The following is a 15,993-nucleotide window of genomic DNA, read 5'->3' on the forward strand; positions in this document are numbered from 1 at the left end:
ACACTTGTTATTTCAGACTGAGCTCTCCCTCCTGCAGCTTCTGGGAAAGGGGTCTCAAAGCACAAACTCTGCTCTGATCCTTCCAGGTGTTTCCTTCTTCTTGGAAGAAGCAGCTCCTGACCCTCAACAAGCTCCTGTGCCCTCACAAACACTTCAGCTCCCTTTGAACTGTGAGCAGACAGTGACTTCTTTATTTATTTAAAATTTAAACTTGTCTTTTCTCTTTGTCTTTTTTACCTCTTGATCTTTTTCAATCTCTCTCCCTCCCCTCTCTTTCCCTCCCCTGCCTTTTCCCCTCCCTCTGTCCTTTCTGCCACCTCCTCCTGGCAATGCCTGTTCAGCTCAGGGCAAACCCTGCCCTGCCAGGGCTTCCCGAGGTGCCTCTTGCCCCTCCAGCCCAGGGGCTGCAGAGCCCCAGCCAGGCTGTGCTGGCTCCATGGGATGTGGCACACGCGGGGGCTCGGCTGCCTGCAGGTCTCCTCAGCCTCTGCCTTGGCACAGGCGCCCCAGAGGATTCACCTGCAGGGGCCGGGAACGCCAGCCCTGGGCTCTGAGGCTTCTCTGCCACAAAGGGAAAAGAAACCCAGGAGACAAAGTGTTCAGGCCAAGAGGAAGTGTTGAACCCCTGCAGTGATCCGGAGGAACAGTCCAGATGGGGCAATGTTGTGAAAACCAACGCCCTGGGGGAGGGCAGGGGGTGGGAAGAACATCTTGTTCTTGGCAAGCACCAGTGGGATGGGGATGGAGCCCTGGGGTTGGTGTGGAGCACTCAAATTCCTGGCTCTGGTCACCTCAGGAGGCTGAAGAACCATCTCCAGGTCCTCAGACACACCTTGGTGCCTGTGAAGGACCTGCCTCAGCTCTCTTGCCCTCCTGAGCCCCAAGAGGGTCCCTGTCCTGGATGGGGCTCAGGATTGGCTGAGGATCCAGCATGGGAGGCCAAAGCAGAGGGGAGAGGACCCAGCCCAGTCTTGTTCTGCTCTTCCCTTCCCGAGGTTCAGACTGGCAAACATCCCACCCAGTGTGTGTTCTCCTCCCTCTGAGTGTGTTCCTGGGAAGCCTCAGCTTCAGCCTGGCTGTGGCCCTGACTGGTGAGTCCCGCCCAGGCACCCCATGGGGAGGATCCGGGCCAGGCACTTCCATTTTAGGGGATGGGAGGATCCCAGGATTTTCCCAGCATCAAGGCAGGCTCCCCAGGCAAAGCACCCTTTGGGGTGACTCCCTTTTTGCCCTAAACTGTGGCCCAGGCATCTGCTCCTCACTCCATCACCAGAATATTCCCAGTTTTTCTCTTGCAGCTGCTAGGAAAAACCTCAATAAATTAATCCCATTTTCCTGCTTTTTAGGACTGCCCATGTGTCTCCCTCAGCTTTCTCTATTTCATTCCTTGGAGATGACATTTCCTTCAACTGGAATTCTGCTGTGTGTGCCCAGACACTTGGCCTGGTTTCCAAGGAAAATGCTGTTACTTTTCAGATGCTGAGGGCAACTGGACCACAAGCCAGGAAATGTGCAAGGCCCTGGGATCTTCCCTGTCCATCAGAAGCATCATGAGTGAACTGGTGAGGACTGGGCTTGAGCTGCCTCCGTTCAATCCTAAACATCCACTGGTCTGATTACGTGACCAATGTGTCTGTTCTGAACAGGCAGGGGTCACCAGTATGGAGGCCATGCTGCTGAGAACGCAGCTGTGCTGGGCAGGGCACGTCTCCAGGATGGAGGATCACCCACTGCCTCCTGAAGATTGTGCTCTATGGAGAACTCGCCACCGGCTGCCGCAAGAGAGGAGCCCTGAAGAGGAGATACAAGGACTGCCTGGAACAACAGCTCAGCCTTGGCCATATTGACTGCCCCAATGGTCCACTGTGGCCTCCAGTCGGGATTCATGGAGACACACCATTCACGACGCTGCTGCTTCCTTTGGGAACGCAGCACAGTCAGTCTGGAGGAGAAAAGACAACGCAGACAGAACCGTTCCTTGCCGATATGGCCAAAGGAGACCTTCCCCTGTGCCTTTTGTGACCGGACTTGCCTATCCCGTATCGGCCTTTTTAGCCACCAGCAGCTTGCAGCAAGCATGGGTAGTGCCCTTCCCAAATCTTTGTTCACAAAGCCTGGCCATGAGAATGCTTTTTGCTTCAGGACAGACCCCCAAGACACTCCTCCAATCAATCTCTTCAACAGCGCAAACGCTCCCTGCTATCAGTCCAAGCTGTCAGTTCTGCTGCCCCTTCCTTCCTTCACTCAGAATGGAAAATTCCATTATTTCATATTCTTTGTGCCCAAGATGGCCCTGCCCACCATGTCACCCACCAGTCACAGAAGAATAGAATGGTTTGGGTTGGAAAGGACCTTAAAGATCATCTAATTCCCATCCACTGCCATGGGCAGGGACACCTTCCACTAGACGAGGTTGATCATCCAACCTGGCCTTGAACAACTTCCAGGGATGGGGCAGCCAGAACTTCTCTGAGCAACCTGTGCCAGGGCCCCAGCAGTTTCCCAGTAAAGATTTTCTTCCTAATATCTCATCTAACCATTCCCTCTATCAGTGTGAAGCCATTATCCCTTGTCCTGTCACTCCAGGCCCTTGTAAACAGTCCCTCTCCATCTTTCTTGTTGGTTCCCTTCAGGCACTAGAAGGCCAAAATTAGGTCACTCCAACGCACAATTCTCTCAGCCTTCCCTCATGGCAGAGCTGCTCCATCCCTCTGATCATCTTGGTGGTCTCCTCTGGACTCACTCGAACAGCTCCATGTCCTTGCTGTGCTGGGACCCCAGAGCTGGAAGCAGCTCTGCAGATGGGGCAACATCCAACCAGGTGTGTTCCAGCAAGGACAGTGTGGAACCTCCTGGAACCAAAGGGACACTGTGACACCACAGAACCTCCTGGAACCAAAGGGACACTGTGACACCACAGAACATCATGGAACCAAAGGGACACTGTGAAATGGCACAACCTTTCAAAGCAAGAAGGGACCATGGACACTGCAGAATGTCCTGGATTCAAGAAGCCCATTAAGGCACTTTAGAGGCTCATGGGACTGAAAGAATCCTGGATACTCATCACAGACCAGCCCCTCCCAATGACCATTCCCAGCACTGGTTTGTCACCCACCTCTGAGAGGTGGTTTGTTCCTTCCCAGAGGGACACCAAGTGACTGGGCCAGAAGTGCAAGAGATCCAAGTCTTTGTCCCCTCGGGCACAGCATCATCTGTGCCACCAAGGGCTGTGAGCAGACCTGCTGTGCTGAGGCTCTGGGGCCTCGTGGCCTCCTGGCACAGCCCCAGGAAGGCTGGGCACTGTCACCCCTTGTCCTGCCCTCAGCATCACCCCCATGCCAGTGCCCCCAGCAGAGCCCTGGGCAAAGTGTGAGGGACAGGGTGTGCCTTCCCCAGGCTGGGGGTCAGGGCTGGGCCTTTCTGCTGCCTCCAGCCAAGCCAGGCTTGGCTCAGCACCTGAGCTGCTGCCCAGAGCCTTTGCCTCCCTGCAGTCGTGGGCTCCAAGGATCTGCTGGGATGAGTCCCTGGAGAGGCTTTGTCAGGATTGACCCTTGAGGGGCTCCTTAAAGCTTCAGGGGCTGCAGGTTTTCCAAGGTGCTTTGGGTTTAGGTTTTGACTTGGAATTTGTGAGACGTTTGTAGAATCATGACCTCCAATTTTCTCCTGAGGGTCACAGGACTGGGAGGGAGCAAGTCCAGGACAGCTGAGCCCAACTGGCCCAAGGGATGTTCCCTTTGATGCAGGGCCCTGCTCAGGGTGTTAATGGGGGGTTGGTCAGGAAGGGCTGATCTGTGTCTGGGCTGGGCTGGGCATTGGGCACTGAGTGGTGAGCAGTGGAGCAATGGTTTTGTGCACCTCATGTGCTTCTTGTGGGGTTTATTGTTATAGTTCCAGCTTTTATTACTGCTATTGTTGTCATGGGTAGCAGTAGTGTGTTCACTGAGGGTAACACAGAACACTCACCAGATCATTTTCCCTGTTTCCTGCTGTAGCCCCTGCAGTTCCAGGGCTCTGTTTGCTGGTTCACACTCAGATTTAGAGCCCCTGGAGAACAAGCAAACAAGGAGCCTCTATAGAGTCTATCCCTTGGCATGTTCTCGAGAGTGACTTTGCAAAAAGCCCTAAGACTGCATGTCCTGAGCTAAGGAGAAGCCCTTTCCTGATGGAGCTGCTGTTGTGGAGCCCAACTGTGTCCCAGCAGTGCCCATGGCCTGTCCCTGCCTGTGATCCCAGGATGGACATGCAGCAGGTCTGTGTCCCAGCTGGCAGAGGACCAAGGCCTTAGTCCAGCCCAGGGGCTCTGCAGGAGAGTGTACAAGTGGAAAGAGAGCAGGTGAGCAAAGGCCCAGTGCTGGTGCTCCCTGGCAGTGCTGCTGTGCTGGGACTCTTTTGCCCTTCTCTGCAAACATGGAACTGCCCAGTAGGTGCCTGAAAGTCTCAAATCAAAAAACCCTAAGCAGCCAAGCAGGGCTGTTGCAGGAGAGTTTTTTTTTTTTAAATAGAGATAGCACAATTGCTCAAGTACAGATTTAAAAGACAAAAATTAAGGAAAATAAAAAATTAATTAGATGAGAGGATGAATAAAATAATTTAATAGAGCACAACATTATGACAAAAAGAACCCACTGAGCACCAAGAAAATCCTGGGAAGTCAAACTAAGCCTCTCATGAGTTTTATTGTGAATGCTGTACAGAAGAAAACTGGCAGGTTCTCGCTGCTGAAAAGCATCCAGTCATCATTTTCCTCACAGCATCCTTGAGCTCCTGGTTCCTCAGGCTGTAGATGAGGGGGTTCAGTATTGGAGGCACCACCAAGTACAGAAATGTCAGGGCTAGATCAAGGGATGGGGAGGAGATGGAGGGAGGCTTCAGGTAGGAAAATGTGCCAGTGCTGATAAACAGGGAGACCACGGCCAGGTGAGGGAGGCACGTGGAAAAGGCTTTGTGCCGTCCCTGCTCAGAGGGGATCCTCAGCACAGCCCTGAAGATCTGCACATAGGAGAAAACTATGAAAATAAAACAACCAAAAGTTAAACAGAAACTAACCACAAGAAGCCCAACTTCCCTGAGGTAGGAGTGTGAGCAGGAGAGCTTAAGGATGTGGGGGATTTCACAGAAGAACTGGCCCAGGGCATTGCCATGGCACAGGGGCAGGGAAAATGTAGTGGCTGTGTGCAGCAGAGAGTAGAGAAAGCCAGTGGCCCAGGCAGCTGCTGCCATGTGGGCACAAGCTCTGCTGCCCAGGAGGGTCCCGTAGTGCAGGGGTTTGCAGATGGCAATGTAGCGGTCGTAGCACATGATGGTGAGGAGGGAAAACTCAGCTGAAATAAAGAAGAAATAAAAAAAGACCTGTGCAGCACATCCCGTGTAGGAGATGGTTGTGGTGTCCCAGAGGGAGTTGTGCATGGCTTTGGGGACAGTGGTGCAGATGCAGCCCAGGTCTGTGAGGGACAGGTTGAGCAGGAAGAAGTGCATGGGGGTGTGCAGGTGGTGGTCGCAGGCTACGGCGCTGATGATGAGGCCGTTGCCCAGGAGGGCAGCCAGGGAGATGCCCAGGAAGAGCCACAAGTGCAGGAGCTGCAGCTGCCGCGTGTCTGCCAATGGCAGGAGGAGGAACTGGCTGATGGAGCTGCTGTTGGGCATTTCCTGCTTCTGGAGGTGGGGCACTGTCCAAGGAGGAAATAACAGTGACAAATCAGATGAGATATTTCTGAAAGAGTCACAGCCATTTCCCACTACCCCTTTGCCTTGTCCTCATACTCCCCACTTTTCCTTTTTCAGGAAAATTTGCTTCATATCCACAGCTGGAGCCCTGCTTAGTGCTCACTACATTTCCCATGAGGAGCAGCCCCTCTGCCCACTGGCTGTGAGGGTCAGCCCTGCTCTGCTCCAGTGGGGTCATGGCCATGGTGGGGGCAGGGCTCATCCTGGTGTTCAGCTGTGTCAGATGAAACTGCTCCTGAAGCAAAAGTTCTCACGGGCATCTTCACTCCCAGTTCTGATAAGATTTCAGGATTCCAGAAGACAGTTTCAGAGGTTTGGGTGTTTTGTTTCTGACTGCCCTCATCTTCCCTGTGGAGTTTTCCTGGATGGAAGAACCCCTCAGCATTTGTGCTGCCCTGAGGAAGAGCATAGCAGGGCTTCCCAAACAGGACGGTGTCTGTGGCTTAGTGCAGAGTGAGGGGAGCTGCTCTGTTCCTCTGCCTTGTTCCAGCTACGCTGGACCTGGGCCTTCCTCAGACAGAGAGTGATCACACTCCCATTTTTGTCTGAAATTCCACTAGACACTGTTGAGAGCAAAGAGATCCATCACAGACCACTCAATGTCTCAGCCTGGCTCACGGTCTCAAGGACACACATGGCTCATCTCACCAACTCAACAGCATTTCCTGGGATGGGCACAGCATCTCTGCCCCTCTGCACTGGGGATTTCAGATAACACAATTGTGCTATGAAGATGATTTGCATTCTTGAGGGCAGCTCCCAGCTTGGAAGGACATCTCAGAGAAGAGCCAAGTGTCCTGACAATGGGGTTTGATTCTGGGAAACACACCTCATTCTCCAGGCACACAGAATTCACTACTGACAGACCCATAGGACAGAGGAAAATTGGAATGTCTCATTCCCAGGGACCCACCTGCCTGTGAGGAATCACAGGATCAGTGATTGACTCTGTAGCTTGAACTCCCGTCCCCAGTGAACCTGACTGACAGAACAAGGAAACAATTCCAGTAACATGGGCAAGTTGAGAAACAAGGAAATACTGCTGGGAGAAGCCAGGGCAGAGCGCACTGGACATTCAGGGCAGCCTCGCCCTGAGCCAGCTGTGCCACCTCCCAGACAGCAACAATACCAGGTAGTTCTCAGCCCCTGTGCAGCTCCTCACAGTTCCCTCTGCAACATAAAACACCAGGCATGTGGCTTGAGATCTTCATAGAAATCCCTCCTTTCACCTTCTCCTTGAAGTATCCCCTGGAAAATATCCTGCAGTGCTCTGGTTCTGTAAGCAGTCCTCACCTATGAAACTCTCACTTGATAGCTGAACAAACCTGCCCTGCCCTGCCCTGCCCTGCCCTACCCTGCCCTGCCCTGCCCTGCCAGGGTTTGCTCTTTCCACCCACAGCCTCTCCCCCAGCACTGAGGGAGCTCCCCAGGCCAGCTGAGAGCTGCCCCTGGCAGGTGGCAGAGCTCCTGCCCTGGCACAGCACCCTGGGGTGCAGGACCCTGCTCTGCAGGACACTTTGGGGCAGCCTGGGTGGCACAGCCAGAGTTCAAACCTTTCACCCTAGGAGAAGGGAACCCTGCTGGGATGTCCCTGGGATGGTGCAGCAGAGAGTCCCTGCTTTGCAGCCTGTCCTCCTCTTCAGCACCAGAGAAACTGTGATATCCCACATTAGAGACCCCCCAGGCTGTGGGATGTGCCAGCGTTGGGAGATCTTCCCACAAACTGCACATACATTGCCCTTCATGCAGCCTTACCTTCTGAAAGCCTGGAAAGATTCCTCTTCTGTGGATCTTCCTCTCAACTTTCCTCACACCCCAGACTGTGTGTAACCTCTCTCTGCCCTGCTTTTCTGCCCTCGGTGTGTGCAGGCAGTGCCCTGAGCCCTGCTGGGCTGTGCACAGGAGCTGCTCCTGGGCAGAGCTGTCTCTCTGCAGCGCTGCCCGCTTGCCAGGAGCTCCCTGTGTGCCAGGAGCCCAGCCCAGCTCAGCAGCACAGCAACAGCCCAGGGCATTTAATGGCCCTCTGGGGGGTTTGGTGCTGAGTCCCTGAACATCAGACCCTGAGGAAAGTTAAAGAAACCTCATGAGAAACCAAAGTCAGAATCAAACTTTAAAGTTTCTTTTGTTGTTAATGGGTCCCTCTGAGGGACATAACTAAGAAAGTGTCCCCAGATTCCAGTTAGAAAACAAAGAGACAATGATGACAAATATGGACTAGGAAAGAAAGGTCACTCTGATGCTGAGGAAAGTAAGAAGCATTTCATTAACCCAAAGGTCACAGCCATGACACCCAGGCCTGGGAAGAGAGATCCTGTCTCTCCCTCATTCCTCAAGGCTCTTCCTTGGGCACAGGGCTGCTGGGATGTGCAATACCAGGGTCAGGAGGATGGGGTGGCACCTCCCAGGCTGCTGAGCAGGGACAAGGAGGCAATGAGGCCCCAGGGCTGCAAGGCTCACTTGTCTCCTCATGCCATCAGGGGCACACACAGCAGCCATGGCCAAAGGCCTGCACAAGTTGGCTCTCTTGGGGCCTTTCAGCTTCTGCACATCCCTGTCTCCTCTCCAGCCCAGGCTGTCCTACGGTGTCCATGCCCTGCCCCTTTCCCTGCAGGCTGTCGGCATCCCCCGGCTGCCCCACCTCGCTGGCCCCTTCCTGCACTGACATCTCTCCCTCCTCCCTGGATCTGCCTTGGCACACAAAGCCTTGGGCTGATCCAGACTCCTTCAGGGGGATGTGTTGCACCACAGCACTGCCCTTGGGGGGAAATTCCTTTCTCCTTGTGTGCAGTCTGGACCTCCCCAGCTGCCCTTTAACTGCCCTTCAGCCCTCTCAGCCTTCTCCTCTTCTTTCCTCAATCTCCACAGCACTGGGTCCAGGACTTGTTCTTGAGGCCTCCAAACCCCTCCATGGGATGTTTCTGGTCCCTCTCCAAGATGTTTAGCCATGAAAATGTTGTGCTCTTAGTGCAGGAGAGACACAGTGACACTTTCTGCCAAGGGTTGTATTGGCAAAACAAGGCACAGGAACTGGAACTGAATGAGGGGAGATTTCCATTGGATGTCAGGAAGAAATATTTTGTGCTGAGGGTGGCAGGAACCTGGGCCAGCTTATTAAGTAACTGAAAACTCCATTCCTGGATCTGTCCAAGTTTGGGAATTTTGTACAGCCTGAACTTGTGGAAGGTGTCCGTGGCTAATGCAAAGGTCCTTGGACTAGTGTCTGGTTTAGGTCTCTTCCAATCCAAACAGTTTATTATTCTTTTTTCATATATCCCCAACTCCTTCTCCACAGGGTTGCAAACACCTACATGCACCATGTTGGCATTTTAATGTGACCTAATCCCCAACATTTTATGAAAATGGAAAAACAGTCCTTTTAGGGACATGAATTTCAATGACTTTGGAGGAACCTTTCAAAACTCAAAAGTTACAAAGGAACTAATAGAGATTTCCAACATCTCTGCATGAAAGGCTCCCCAAGTGATCAGTGACAGCCCCCCAGGATGGCCTTGCAGCTGAAGTTGGGGGTTTTCTCACTCAGGTCCTGAGACTGAGGGTGGGCAGCTAGAAAGTGCATTTAGGGACTGTACAAGACTTGCCATGGGATGTCCAGGAAATGACCAAAGTGACTTCTGGAGGAACAGACATGAGAAAACAGAGAGAAAAGGGTATGAAGGACCTGGGCATGTGCAAAGAGGTGACTGGTCAGTGCCTTTCCCTGGCTATGCCCTGTAACTGATCCCACAGTCTGTTCCATTTTCCTAATCCCTCCACTGCCAAGACCTTTCTGGGAGAAGGGATCTCTGTGCTCTGGGTTTGAAGGGAGGTCCAAGTGCCAACCACTGGAGTGGGAGCCCCAAAATCATCAGATCTTTTGTTCCTTGGGGGCCCAAACACTGGTGAGACTGGTGTGTATGCACAGAACACTGGTGGGTGTGTGGGTGGGTGAGTGGGTGTAACCACCAGTGACCATCAAACCAGAACAAATAGGGATTGGCAGAAGCCTGGGAGTCCCTGTCTGAGATCATATCCTGGAGGGATCCACATTGTCTGGGTGTCTCTGGAGCTTCTACATCTTCTCCTGACATGGTAGAGCACACAAACAGCCCATCCTTGTGTCCCTTTCCCCACTCACTGTGCTTTGGTTTGGCCCAGAACCCGCCCGAGGTCCCTTCCAGGATGAGTCCCTGTGCATTTCCCTCCCCCATGGACCTTCCCTTCCTGATGCAGCATCTGTGGGGCAGCAGGGCTGGGTCAGTGCAGGGCCAGGGCTGGCTGTGACAGGGGCCATGAAGCCACTGCCAGGAGGTGACAGCAAGGAGAGTTTGCAAAGAAAGTGTTAAATATGGGGACTGTTTTAGAGGGAGGGAAAGCTTGGCTGGAGCTGGCATGTAAAGAGGATGAAAGACAAGGGGTGTTGAGGGAAAGAGGGAATGTTCAGCCTGGAGATGAGGAAAAGATTTTTCCCCAGTTGCAGGGCCAGTACAGAGCAGGGTGGCCACGAGCCCAGGCTGCCTTCCTGCCTGCCAGGGTTGGTGGGATTGTGTGACAGAGCTGCCCCCAGAATCAGAACCTGGGGGGCTCTCCCACCTGCCCCACTCCTTCACCTCTCCCAGATGGAATTTCTGTTGTGTGGTTTCCCTGATGTGCTGGATGACCTCACAATGCTCCCTGGCCAGAATGTCTCCTGAGGGCCACCCAGGCTGCTGCAGTGGAAGTGACCTCACAACCACCACATTCCAGCCATATCTCCTTGGCCTGAGTCTCCCCTTCCCTCTGCCCCTGTCTGGTCTCTGCTTCTATTGTAGGAAATGATATAACTTTTCTAATATCATAATGGTTTTAATTAGCCTTTTAATGAACTGCTTGAATTAAAGACAAGTTGTGTGTTGGGCCTTAAATCTCTTTCAGCCAGCACTCAGCAGAATTTAACCTACCACTGTGAGAACACAGCTTGGGAAAAGTACTAATTCTCTAAGTTTTGTTAAGTGAACCTTGATATGCTTTGATGAACAAAGCCTGGGATAGAAAGATGTACTGTTGATGTTGGACATCTGGAATGCAGAATTTATGGACCACAAGGACATTTGCAGAAACCAGTAGATAAAGAAGATGGCTAACAAGGACTTAGTAGATGTGATGGAAAGTCCCAACCAGGAGAAAAAGACTAAAAATATGGACTAATTAGCATAGAGAGGGAGAAGTCCATAACCAATAGAAGATAAAAATTAATTCAATATTAATTCAAAATTAGTTCAATAAAATTATGTCATTTAGAACCAATGAACATTGATTTGTTTGCTACAAATTTATAAATAGGTGAAAAAGTGATGCATTGGTGTCTGTGTGAAAGGATTTCTGTTGGACACACACACAGAGCACTGGGAATAAAGTGATACCTTCCTTTCTAACACCAAACATGCAGTGTTAGGGGGTTTTATTACCCCAATCATATCAGAGGGGTTTGGCAACAGCATAAGCAGGTTTTGATTAATATCTTGTCTCCACGTTGCTGGGGCCCACTTGCTTCCCCATGAGGCTCCTGTAGCAGAAGTGGCTTTGCAGAGCCCAGCAAGAAAGAACACCCTTAACCAGCAGCTCTGCAGTGCTGCCCACCAGGCTGGGCTGGCAAGGGAGGGCTCCTGGCCATGGACTGGCAGGACCTGCTGCTGCCAAGATGCATTTGGGGTTTCAGGCTCTCCCTGGCAGAGGTGCCACCAAGTCACTCTGCAGTTGTGCCCGTGGCCTTCAATGTGCTGGGGCTGGCCTGGGGCTTTTCCTGCAGTGGGATGTGCCCTGGTCCTGGCACAGGAAAGGCAGTTCCTCCCCCAGCAATCTGCTCCTTCTGCATGTCAGGCCCCCACTCACTGCCCCTCACTCTGTTCAGTGTTTGCCTTGGCTCTTCACTTGATTAGATCTGCTTAAGTGTTCTGAGGCACAATCTACACTTACTGTTTCTGCATCAACGGCATAAGAAATATAATTTTCCCTTTCTATGGGGCTGGACCTGATGGGCCTTTTTGCATTCCTGCTTTTAATTCCGCTCTTTGGAAGGTGACATTTTCCTCATTTTGGTCGAGATGTTGGGCTCTTTCACAGCTTCCTGAAGTAACTCAGAATCATAGAATGTCCTGAGTTTGAGGACCATAAAAGATCATCTAATTCCAGTCCCAATGACATAGACAGGGACAACTTCCACTAGACCGGGTTGCCCAGAGCTCTGCCCAGCCTGGCCTTGAACACTCCAGGGATGGGGCAGTCACAGCTTCTCTGGGAAACCTGTGCCAGTGCCTCAGCACCCTTACAGGGAAAAATTTCTTACCCTCTTACCCTTCCTTCTCTCACTGTGAAGCCATTCCCCCTTCTCCTGTCATTCCAGGCCCTGGTAAATAATTTCTTCATCTTCCTGGCAGGCTTTTTAAGGTACTGGAAGGTCACAATCAGGTCACCCCTAAAGGTTCTCTTCTCCCAGCCGAACAATCCCAGCTCTCCCAGTCTTTCCTCTCAGCAGAGCTGCTCCATCCCTCTGATCATCTTGGTGCCTCCTCTGGACTCGCTCCACCAGCTCCATGTCCTTCCTGTGCTGGGACCCCAGAGCTGGAGGGAGCTCTGCAGGTGGGGTCTCACCTGAGAGGGCAGAATCCCCCTCCCCTGCTGCCCAGGCTGCTTTGGAGGCAGCCCAGGACACCACTGGTCACCACTTGCCTTGGTGACCAAAGATCCAGGAACACATCCCGCCTGGAAACGCCTCCTATTACCTGGGCCAGGAAGTTTTCCCCCATGCATTCCAGGAGTATCCCTTGACTGTTCCAGGTGTGTGGTGAAGTGTCCCTTGACTGTGCCAGGTGCTCCTGTATGATAAAGGTGGGGACAATCCTGCCCATAACAGGTGGGGATCACAGGACAATCACCCACTCTCTGAAAGCCTTGGAACATTCCCTACATGAATCGTATGTAGCACAAGTGGAACAATTCCCAAACATTTTGGAAACTCCAGTAATTGCGGACATGAGGATGGAAATTCAGCAGAGAACTAAAGCCAGTCACCCTGTGACCCCACAAACAGAGGTCCTGAGGGAGGCCTCTGGAGCTCCCCAGCACCTCCCTCTCAGTGGGCACCTCTGGGAGCCTCTCGGAGCTCGGGAACCCTCAAGTTTGCAACACTCCAAAGAGCGTCGCTGATGCCCAGGACAATTCTGATCCCCCCTCAACAAACACACCCCTCCAGGTGCCCCCCTTGTCTCTTGGGAAACACAAAGGGGTGGGATGGGAGTGTTTCACTGGCAAGCAGGAGAATTGTGGATGGGCACCTTTACACACACAGATATTGATGTGTCCACACATCTCTGCCTGTGTGTGTGTGAATTGACTGTGGTGTGAATGTTGTTGTTGTGTATCTATAACTGAGTCACTGTTAAAGTTGTAGCAAATGGTGTCAATTCACTTGATAACTGATAAATTTGTCAATGATACAGTGCTACTAATATGTTTTAACTCTTTTGTATGCAAATCCTTTCTACCCTGACCCTCTTGCAGCTCAAGTCTCTGTAAATCATTCTCTTTCACTAAGAAAAAAATAAAATTGGCAGTCCACTTTGAAATTCCCTCCTTAGCAAAACTACAAAACAACTCCAATTAGTACAAGTCTTGAAGACTTGAAGAAAATTAAAGGAAGAGAAATAAATTGGTTTTCTGTGTTTTAATAAGCCCCAACGTGTATTTGGAGATGAGTCCATGATCCTCAAGTAGTGAGACAAAATTTGAAATACTGCTCAAGAAGTCAGAAGCCAAACTCCAAGTCCCTTGAAGCATCAATGGGCCCCACTGAGGGCAGGCACTGACAAAGCCTCCCCAGGGACTCCTTAGAGCAGATCCTTGGAGGCCCTGATTGCAGGGAGACAAAGGCTCTGTGCAGGCACCTGCAATGCTGAGAAAACCCTGGGCTGGTTGGAGGAAGCACAAAGGCCAAGGCCTGAGCCCCAGGCCCTGGGACAGCAGGTCCTGTCCCTCACAGGTGGCTCAGGGCTGTTTGTGGGGCAGTGGGATGGGAGGGGGAGGAACAACAAATGTCCAAATATGTGCAACCCCTCCCAGCCTCCTCAGGGAGGGCTGAGGGAGAAACAAAGTCCAGAACCTCAAAGGAAAATTTTCTTCTGGTGGCCTCAGTGGCAGAGGCAGCTGCCAGAGCCCAGGGGACAAAGGCCTGGGTGCCTTTGTGCCTTCCAGCCCTGCCAGAGCCCTTGGCCATCTGTCCTGCAGCCTGTGCTGCCCTGTCCCTGCTGCTCCTCTGGCCTTGCAGGCTGCACACACCCATCCTGCTTTGCCACCAGCCCTCCCAGCAGCATTTCTGTGCCCTCACTGATGTCTCTGCACCATCTCTGGCTGTTCCCTGGAACACAAAGCCATGGGATGTTCCTGACACCCTCTGGGTGACCTCTTGGCCCACAAGGCTCCTCTCTGAGTGAAATATCTTTTTCCTCCCTTCCACTCAGAAACTTCCAAGCTGCACTTTGTGACTTTCCTTCTCTTTCCAGTACCAAGAAAAGCTCTGACATCCTGGAAGAATCACAGAATATGCTGAGCTGGAAGAGGCCTGTAAGGATAATCAAGTCCAACACTTAGCCCTGCACAGGACCATCCATAGGAATGAAACCATGTGAGGATCATCCAAACCTTCCTTGAGCTCTGTCAGGCTTGGAGCTGTGACCAGTGCCCCAGGGTGACTGTTCAATGCCCAACCAGATCTTCCTTGAGCCTTCACCAGTTCTTCTTTATTCTTTCACAATGGGGAACCTCAAACCCAGACACATCAGTCCAGATGTGTTACCCCAGGGCTCATTCAAAGGGAGTGACACCTCCCTTGTCCGGGTGACCACGCTCCCCCAAGGCAGCCCCATGTTCTGTTGTCCTTATTAACTTTGATCCTGAGCCCCTGTGCCACAGGACATCCCTCACACAGCCCAGGTCCTTCTCCTCGGGGTCACTCCAGAGCTGTTCAGGTCCCTGCCCTCATCTCTGGGTCATTGTGCCCTCAGGGCAGGACTGGCCTCTTTGCCTTCCAAAACTCCACCAGGTTTCTGTTGCCAGAGCCCAGAGATCCTCAGGCCCCCTGAGAGGGACTCTCAGCTGGGGCAGCTCTCAGGGTGTGTGCACAGGTGGCTCAGCTGCCTCTGGGTGCCCAAGGCTGCTGCTGCCTGTCAGGGAGGTGACAGATGTGACCTGGCAGCCCCTTCCCAGCCATGACCCCCTGGAGATGCTGAGGCACAGCTGACTCCTCACAGCATTGCCACCCATCTGCTCCTTGTGTGCCATGAGCTGATCAGGTCCAGGTCACCTCACATTCCTCTCCAACACCTTGTGCCTGCTCTGGGCCCTCAAGGTCCTTGTCCTGCTCCCAGTGCATGTTTGGGAGTAGTTAATGGTCAAGGGTTGGGGTTTAGAGCTCAGGATAGGGATTAGGCAGAAGTTTAGGGATGTTTGGGGTTCTTCTGACAGTGTGTGGTTCATGATTAGGGGGAAAGATTTTTGGTCTGGGTTAGGATTAAAGCTTGGGGGTTTCATAATAATACTGCAGGTGTAGGTTTGGGATGGGCATTAGAGTACAAATAAGAGTCTGGAGTGCTGGGTTTGGCCTTTTCCTTCGAGGTGAGATTGAGATTGGGATTAGAGCAGTGGATTCCTTTGAATGGGAGTGGCAGCACTTTTAGGTTGGGGCTTGAGATCAGAAATTGGGTAAAGGTCTGTCAGAAGTGTTTTCAAAGTCAGTGTTTCAGAACCCTCAGCATGACCCGAACCTGTTTTGACATCATCAAAATGTTTCCTCTCTCTTGTCCAAGCTCCTCCTTCCTTCCCCAATTATCCCAGTTCCTCACAGTCTTCCCAGAACTCCCATCTGGATGGGCTCAGCTTTGTGATGACACTGTGCAACCTCATGGAGTCAAAGGGCCATTGTGACATGCTGGGCCTCATGGACAAAAGAACTGAAATGTTTCAGAACCTTATGGAATCAAGGGGTCATTTTGACACTGCTGGGTGTCATGGAAATAAAGGAACCCCGGGACACTGAGGAGCCTTTTCAAATCAAGGGGCAGTTGTGGCACCACAGGGCCTGATGGAGCCAAAGGAACTGAGGGATGCTGTTCAGCCTCATGAAATCAAGATGCCATAGGGACAGTGGGACCTCATGGGATCAAGGGCCATTGTGACATGCAGGGAAACTCATGGAAGAAAAGGGACCCTGAGTCATTTCAGAACCTCAGGACCCAA

At 52.2% G+C, this 15,993-nt stretch overlaps 1 protein-coding gene and 1 pseudogene across 1 annotated transcript in view; both read right to left on the reverse strand.

The window, feature by feature from the left end:
• The window catches only part of LOC139673810 (zinc finger protein 850-like), a 1,066,517-nt gene that overhangs the window by 389,890 nt on the left and 660,634 nt on the right, over nucleotides 1–15,993 (reverse strand). The window lies entirely within an intron of this gene.
• LOC139674285 (olfactory receptor 14C36-like) lies at nucleotides 4,655–5,646 on the reverse strand (annotated as a pseudogene).

Source organism: Pithys albifrons, chromosome 7 (genome assembly GCF_047495875.1).
Source record: "Pithys albifrons albifrons isolate INPA30051 chromosome 7, PitAlb_v1, whole genome shotgun sequence".
Taxonomy (NCBI): Eukaryota; Metazoa; Chordata; class Aves; order Passeriformes; family Thamnophilidae; genus Pithys; species Pithys albifrons.